The 8,374-nt window shown below is 48.9% G+C and overlaps 1 long non-coding RNA gene across 2 annotated transcripts; it reads left to right on the top strand.

The window, feature by feature from the left end:
* Window positions 1–203: 203 nt before the first annotated feature.
* On the top strand, window positions 204–7,696 carry LOC122237093. Of its 2 annotated transcripts, XR_006215306.1 has the most exons (5): window positions 204–536; window positions 1,088–1,393; window positions 4,876–5,018; window positions 6,447–6,503; window positions 7,062–7,696. It is a non-coding gene; the product is annotated as an uncharacterized LOC122237093 (long non-coding RNA). The 2 variants fall into 2 exon arrangements; XR_006215307.1 differs by lacking the exon at window positions 4,876–5,018.
* Window positions 7,697–8,374: the final 678 nt, after the last annotated feature.

The following is an 8,374-nucleotide window of genomic DNA, read 5'->3' as shown; positions in this document are numbered from 1 at the left end:
ACGCCTCGATGGGCCTAACCATCACACCTTAAACTATGGTCTTCCGATTTTGAAATGTATTGAAGCATACTAAAAACTACAAATGGATTTTCTGTGGGGGAAATAATCATCTATGAAATGACTGTAGAAGGAGAAATGTGGAACACGGAAAAGGCCCTTTGTGACATCACTGCACTCTGACACTCCCATACGGTGACGTTTGAATCGCCTTTCTAAAGGTCACATAAGGAGAAGACTCCAAAAACACACAGGTGCTTGGGACTTTGAAACCGAAAACTTCTGGCAAACACAAGCCTGTCTGCGGGTGTGGCCTGAAAGCAGATATAAAAATACGTTGCTGGGAGATAATTCTCCATAGACCTGGTGTTTCTGCGTATCTCCTAAGTATTGAGAGCTTTGTTCAAGAACGTTCTCACAACAGGCAGCCTTGGGAAGGTGAAAATAGTGTCTCTCTAGAGACATCACTGCGGGCAGACATTCCAGGGCAACGAAGCCAGCCAGACACATCGGCTGCCCTCCCCGGAGAAGCCTTGGCGGTAAAGGACACGTGTCTCTCTGGAGGCGGGAGGGGCCGGGGCGGAGGCAGCGCCCCCAAGGTCAGGGTCTCCTCATCACAACTTTCTCGGCTACGACACGGCATACCCACCTGAACTGCTTCTGCTTCCCCCCGGGGGCCCTGGGAGGGGGCAGGAGGAACCGCTGTGGACACGAAGCTCGTGTGGTCCACGTGGCCGCCGAGGCCCTTTGTTTCCTGATCAGCCATGTGTGCGGAGGTGAGACTCGCAACGTAGCGGCCGCCTGCTCGGAGGGGCCGCCTGACCCCCGGGCATGTCCCCAATTCATCTTAAAAGAAAGAGGTCATAAATATTTGAACAGAAATTCCCACAACTTTCTCATTTAGCTGCGGACTGAAATGTTCAGGTGCTTGTAAAAGTCAGAAAACACCGTATTTTGCAATAAGACACATGATAATAGGTGCCTACTGCCTGTTTTCATCTCTAACGACCATAGAAAATGTAATTATCCCCAGCACTTCCTTGAAACCAGACTCCAAAGTGCATTTTGAGAACCTGCTGTGTTTTGACAGGTCCCGGACCATCTCACCGTCTGAATAAAAGGAGAGGCGTCGGGTGGGAGGCCCGAAAGTGTTCTGGACGGAGCGGTGTGGACACGGGCAACCCGCTGCCGGATTGATCGATACCGTCGCCACGGGCGTGGCTGGGTCACCTTGGTCAGGTCGCTACACCCGAGAGCGTCACATTCAACTGTCATTGCACTTTACCAAACTTCGGCCTCAAGACGTCCACCCTCCTTGTGACCTCCTCCACCATTTCTAGGCATGAGCATTCGGGGCTCCTAAAATGGACCCGGGCAGCAGGATTCTGGGGCGTTGGTGGGTCTCCCTTTATTAGACGTTAATTGGGACTCTAATCACTACCCAACTGGAGCTTCATTCATTTGGCCGCAGTCAAAGGTGTAAAAACAAATCAGGGAAGGGAATTATAGTCTTGAGCAGTGAGCTGTCTGAAAACAGTTGTGTGTAACATAACAGCCATCACATGATGGAACTTGAATGTGCTGCTTCCAAGGAAAGCCGTGTTTAGGCAAACTGTCACTAACTAGTTACCTTTTCTCCTGAAAGTCAACAAGTAGATAGCTGGTGTTTTTAAAGTGCTCTGTGCTGTGATACAATGGGGTCCATTTTTTCTTGTCATGTGGAACTCAACAGCTGTATTTTATATTTTAATTTATTTTTTTACACTTTTTAAATGTTTATTTATGTTTGAGACACAGAGAGACAGAGCCCAAGCAGGGAAGGGACAGAGAGAGAGGGAGACACAGAATCCGAAGCAGGCTCCAGACTCTGACCTGTCAGCACAGAGCCGGACGTGGGACTCGAACTCACGAACCACGAGATCGTGACCTGAGTTGAAGTCGAAAGCTTAACCAACTGAGCCCCCCAGGTGCTCCATATTTTATTCTATTTTTAATGTTTTATTTATTTATTTTGAGAGAGAGAGAGAGAGAGAGAGAATCCCAAGCAGGCTCTGCACTGTCAGCACAGAGCCTGAAGTAGGGCTTGATCCCATGACCATGAGATCATGACCTGAGTTGAAACCAAGAGTCGGATGCTTAACGACTAAGCCACCCAAGTGCCCCAAGAACAGCAGTATTTGAATAACTCAGTTTCCAATTTTCAGAGACACAAGTTCCAATTTGCACGTTTCTAAATTTATTCCTGGCTTCACGAATGCTGGCCAATTTGTGAACATTTCACAATAATTGTGGTTGATTTCCCCGCTTCCCTCTGAAGACTTCACATTTGCCTGTACAATGAAGGGGACTGGAAATGATTTTCTGCTAAAGAAAAATGCTGTCAACGGAGTTTGCCATAAGCAATTGTTTTTTTCTTCTTTAAAGGTGTTCTGAAACAGGTAATTGGATTGAAATTTTATTTTCTTTTTAAAAAGCAAAATATATTGATCTGTAAAAGGTTGTGTTTTACTTAAAACATGTTCTTTAAAATCAGCACAATTCATGCTGTCTTACTATAAAAGGTAATTGAGCTCTTGGGAATTGCAAACCCAGAGACACAGTCTATTAGGGGACATTTGGAAATTGTATAGTTTTCCTGGAAATGACAGTATTTCTGAAAACATGCAGGGGTACTGGGCCATCAGAAGTTCTAGAACTGCCCGCAGCTGTCCTTTCTGCGTTCTTCCTGGTAGCAATCTCCTTGATTAGGAAGGTTGGTAGAAATGTCTGGGGAGAGAGTGGAGGGGGCAGACATGTGAAGGCAGAAAGAATCCAGCTTCCTGCCTCCAGCTGAGCTCCTTGTGGCTCAGAAGCCATCACGGTTAAAAGGCTGGTGTTTTAGGCCTCCTCACCTCCACTCCTGACTTCTGCATGGTAATTTCTGAATTAAGAGTTAATAAGGTGGGGTGCCTGGGGGCCTCAGTTGAGTAAGCGTCCGACTTCGGCCCGGGTCATGATCTCATGGTTCGTGGGATTGAGCCCTGCGTCAGGCTCTGTGCTCAGAGCCTAGAGCCTGCTTCGGATTCTGTGTGTGTGTTTTTCTCTCTGCCCTTCCCCCCTCACGCTCTATCTCTGTCTCTCAAAATAAATAAGTGTTTTTAAAAAAAAAAAAAGATTTAACAAGGCACTCCCAGGTTGTTCTTTGCGTGTGTAGACCGGGTTGGATTAAATGACTAATGAATTTTAAAGCTAGGAGTTCAGAACAAACGAATACGAATAAAATAAGTCCTCCTCCACAAAAAGAAGACAAAAAACTTGACTCACATCTAATGTATTGAATTAAAACAATTTTTTTTAATGTTTACTTATTTTTGAGAGAGAGAGAGGCAGAGGATGAGTGGAGGAGGGGCAGAGAGAGAGGGAGACCCAGAATCCGAAGCAGGCTCCAGGCTCCGAGCTGTCAGCACAGAGCCCGACGTGGGGCTCGGACCCATGAACCACGAGGTCATGACCTGAGCTTGAAGTCGGATGCTCAACCGACTGAGCCACCCAGGTGCCCCTCTAATGTATTGAACTTAAAGCTTGTAGGATTCGTTTTTAAAAACCAGGGTCGAGAGAGGGAATTCAGTTAAGTTGGTACATAACACGTGGAAGCTGGAAGCTGGAGCATGTGTCTCAAGACTGGAGAGCCCAGGTCGTCCCCCCAAAACACGGGTCCAGCATGCTTCCCTCGTGCTCGAATTCCTGCCCGGTGTGCGAGCCCGTGGGCCTCGGAGCCATTGCTGATGTGACATCCGCTCTGCCAGCCGAGGGGCTGCTGGGCCCTGGCCTTGTGCTCATTCTGACGGCGTTCTTAGTGTTTTCGGTCAGGTCTGCTCCAGGGGTGACCCGTGGCTGCTCAGCCAGACCGGCCTCAGGCGGGCAGAAGTCTCGAATTGCCTAATGGGCGAGAAATTACCCATCAGTAGAGTATGATGGAGAAAGGACCCAAGAGTTCGGCTCATTTGTGTTTAGATCGTGTCTCTATTACATTTCCCAGTTGTGAGACCTTAGGCAAATTACCTACTGTAGCTGAGGCCCCATTGCGGCGATCGCCGGGCAATGTGCTCTAACACCCCCACCCTGATCCTGGCCACATCACACCGACTATTTGGGACTCCTGGGATTTTAAGGGATGTGACGTTTTCTCTCTGACAGTTGGAAGCTTTTGGGAGTCTGGCCCGTTGGCTGTCGCTGTCTCTGGGTTGCAGGCCCGACTTCTACAGAGCACTCGTTAGTTTCAACAGTGTTGACCAAGCACCGCCTGTGGGGAGGGTACTGAGCACCGCTCTCAGTTCCAGGAGACGGGAGCAGGGTTACAAAAGAGTCAGGATCCTTGCTTCTGTTCTAGAGGGAGAGAGTCAACAAACAGAAGTAGCAGCCAGAGCCCCGCGGTTGCGACGTCAGGACTTTGTCCCGTCTTCGGACAGCAGGCTGGGTCTGCACCCTGGGGATTTCTCTTCCTGGGGGCTTACGGCAGCACGTGGCACGAAGAGAGGCCTCAAAGTCGTGCCGTCCCCCTTTCAAAGACCTGTAGGAGAGCTTACCCTCTCGTTGCAAAACCCAGGACAGTGAGCCTGTCATGAACACTTCATACATTCTTACGTCATGGGTTCTGTGAACGTCTTTCTTGGTTCCGCACTTCACTTTGTTTCGGTGGTCGGGAGGCTCGGAGCTGCCTCTGCGTGGCCCATTTTGCCCTATTACGAAGCGCCACGGGTCACTGGTTTCCCTGAACCTACCAAGGCAGCTTCGCCACCTTTTCTACTCCGATTTCCCTAGCACTTTGCTCTCCTCATTCATGTTCTTTATGTTACACGTATTACGATGTACCGTGAATCTCTCTTTTCCCGTCAACAGGGGCTATTGGGTCAGCTAGATATCGAGTGCGCGTGGGAACATCAGCGAATCCAAAAGCGATGGTTTCAAGAGGCTAATGCAATTGATTACGTTAATCTGATTTCATCCATCATCATCTGATGATTGCGAAGGGGACGCTGGAGGTTGGTCCAGGGGCCCTCGAACGCTGGGGTTGAGTTTCCTGCACTTTTCCCGGTCTCTCCTCCTTGGGCATCTATGGTTACAGCCACAGGGAGTATTGAACCTGCTTCCAGACACGAAGGAGGAGAACAGACAGGACAGAAAGAATCACCGGTTGAGTCACGAGCCTGAGTGTTTTTAACGGGATTTGTCAGAGGCCCCAGCCAATGACTCACTCCCAGGGGACTGGCAAGAACTGTTACAGGACCATTTCTAGCGGACTTTCTGTCGGTAGGTTTGTTTTACGGCGGACACATGGCCACCCAAATAAAATCAGTCTTCCGTTAGTTAAGAAGGAGGAAAGAAGGGATATGGAGAAGAGAAACCGCCGTCTCTGACACGGGTATGAATAAATAAACCAGCCCGGCTTTCCTCGTGCCATCTCAATGCTTCGTAATAAAAAATTTAGCATTTACATAGCACTTGAAACCTTTTCAAGTGATTTCATATCTGTTTCCATAGTTTTATATTAGTTTGCTACATTTTTCTACTAAATCACTGGGAATATTTGTCACTTCCTATAAGAACCGGCATTTTCATTCCAATGATTAATGATGTGGTTTTATGTATTTCTCCTTGTTATTCATATGATTTCTTTAACCCAATTTCCTTCTGATAGTTTTTGCATTGCTAGGCTAGATATTAATTTGACAAAATTTGCTAAAGCCTCTTACAAACGCCACAGATCCCATTAGGAAGTCATTATTCAAGATACAAAACAGAATGCATCGTATAGAGCTTTTAACAGAGTCGGTAAGCCGGAGGTGATGGCTGGGGGTTTTTGCTCTAAATGGGGGGTGGGCCGCGATTACCTTGGCTGCCCACCACTTCGGGCAAGGGCCGGCACAATTTATCGCCAGGTAGAGAAGTATCTGTCACGGGAAACGGGCACCAAGTGAAAAAGGCAGGAGGGCACCCTTTTCCTTGATTTCTTTGGAACGAAGCCCTCGAGGCGGTGTTTCTATTTCTTTCTCCGTGTCCTCTTGTCTCCCGTGCTTCTAACAGAACCGTCAGCAGGTGACGACTGCGGGAGAAACGGGAACACGGATCAGGCAGTTCCACTGCGTGTCCGTAGCTCTCACCCTCCCTGGGCGCCCGGTATCGGCCGCGCCTCCCGGCGCGCTGTCCCCGTACTGTCCCCATGGCTCGTCTGTGCAGGGGCTGTGTGTCCCCAGTCCGTGTGCCATATGTGACCTTCTTCAGAGGAGACGGCCACGGCAGACGCATCACCAGTGCCTGCCACTCCCACGACCTAAGTCCACGCTTCTCTCAACCTTAGACTCTCTTTCCAAGTCTGAAATACAACTGGTTGTTGTAGTTCTGTTGCATTTTTATGGCCTGTCTCTTTTACGTAAAATGACTGGAGTTTTGATCCCCTACTTTCCTTGCAGCTCCACTTTGCGTGCTTTTTCCTCGGAAATGCTGCCTCGAAGATAATTCTTGTTTCCGTAAGTTTTGTATATTTATTAAAACCCTTAATGAATTAGTATGTGTATTTTGTGGGTGGTTTCACTTTTAGTACTGTATTTCACACACTAGGATATCGACTTCGCTTTTACGGCAAAATTCACATTAAGAAAAGAGGGCCGGGAGTAGGTGGACCCTGTAGGGCAAGTGGGTGGGCCGTGGACCCAACCGACTGCTTAATGGGGCAACTGGCCTGGCTCTAGTCGGTCCCCAGAACTGGGTCAACACAGCATTTAAAAAACAAAACACAGGGGCGCCTGGGTGGCTCAGCTGGTTAAGCCTCCGACTTCAGCTCGGGTCATGATCTCACGGTTCATGAGTTCGAGCCCCGAGCCGGGCTCTGTGCTGACAGCTCAGAGCCTGGAGCCTGCTTCCGATTCTGTGTCTCCCTACCTCTCTTTGCGCCGCTCTCCCGCTCCCCCGGGCTCCCTCACCCACCATGCTCTGTCTCTCCCCAAAATAAAGAAATATTAAAAATATTTAAAACACAAGACCAAAACAAACCCATACCGCACCACGTGACTTTTCTCTCCTTCCAGATTAGAAACAACACACGTGGAACGGCAGGGTTGGTCTATTTCCAACGACTGGTGTCGTTCCTTCCCTTGGGAACGAGGCCCCAGCTGGGAGTCTTGCCCGCCTTTGCTGCACCAGCCTGGGAGACACAGAAACGAAGAACTGTTCCCAGTGCAATGGAACCGGCAGTCCTAGAGCAAAGCTGCAGATCTTGTCTATTCTACGACCTTAGACTTAGTGCACGTGACTTGGCTTTTCTTCCTCCCCACCCCCACCCCCGGTCTCAAGCAGACACAAGGGGCACTTGCCAGACGATCTCTGGTTTCCTGGGTCTCTGCCCCTCAGGCTAACCAGAGTCCGCCCGGATCGGAGTGAGCCTGGCAGGGGATTAAGAAGCGGGTGCCGGCCAACGACCCTGGCCAAGCTGAGGACCCTGGCTGTCCAAACCTTCGCCCAGGCAGGAAGTCCCCACCTTCTCCTTTGTACCCCACATTACCCTGTTCATTTTTTCACAACACTCCGGTAATTCATCACATCTACCTGATTATGTTTGTCTAGGTTTATTATGTTGCAACGATTTTGGGGTCAGGAACTGTATTTTATTCTCCACGTCACTTGGGCACGGTACTGGGCCAACAATAATAGTCATTAATTAAACTAATCGGCGGTATTTACTTGTTAATATGATATTTGTTATTTGTGGTTATTTGTTAATATCATACTCCAGTGAGAACCAGAGATTGTAAAATGAATGGGATTCCACATAACAGAGGCCCCTTTCCTTTGTTCCGTGTTATTAGATGATGAACTTTGCTTGGGAAGATACACATTTTTCCCTGAAGTCTTCCTTTTCTCCTCAAATTACATTTGAGAGGAGGGTAGAATTGGAAATGCAATTTTTTTGTAATAACACGCTTCGTAACTTACGGGATTCGTGCGATCTCAGTAATGCCCCTCTTTTCCTCTATGGTGTGGGATGAGTTAAAAGACAGTCAAAAGAGTCAGTTAGTTAGAATTCAGCTGTCACCTTCACGCCTGGGGGTCTGCATTGGAGGCGGTCTATTCGAGGCACAGTCATCCTGGGCTTGCAGCCACATGAGGCCAGCGTCGGAGGGCCGTCTACACAGGCGACGGCAGGAGCCGGACAGAACCCTGGTGGTCTGCAGACATGCTGGGGGGCTGCTCTCAGAGGGGGTGCCGTCGACTCACCTACCGTCAGGTGATCTTCTGACTCTTCACGCTCAACTCATTCCTCCGCGCCAAACACAGTCATGTCCCCCATCAGACGTGTTAAGTTGACATCCGACATTTGTCACTGAAATTTTAAATAGCTACG

Source organism: Panthera tigris, chromosome A3 (genome assembly GCF_018350195.1).
Source record: "Panthera tigris isolate Pti1 chromosome A3, P.tigris_Pti1_mat1.1, whole genome shotgun sequence".
Classification (NCBI taxonomy): Eukaryota; Metazoa; Chordata; class Mammalia; order Carnivora; family Felidae; genus Panthera; species Panthera tigris.
Note: the sequence above shows the minus strand (reverse complement) of the source record. Positions and strands in the feature narration are given on the sequence as shown.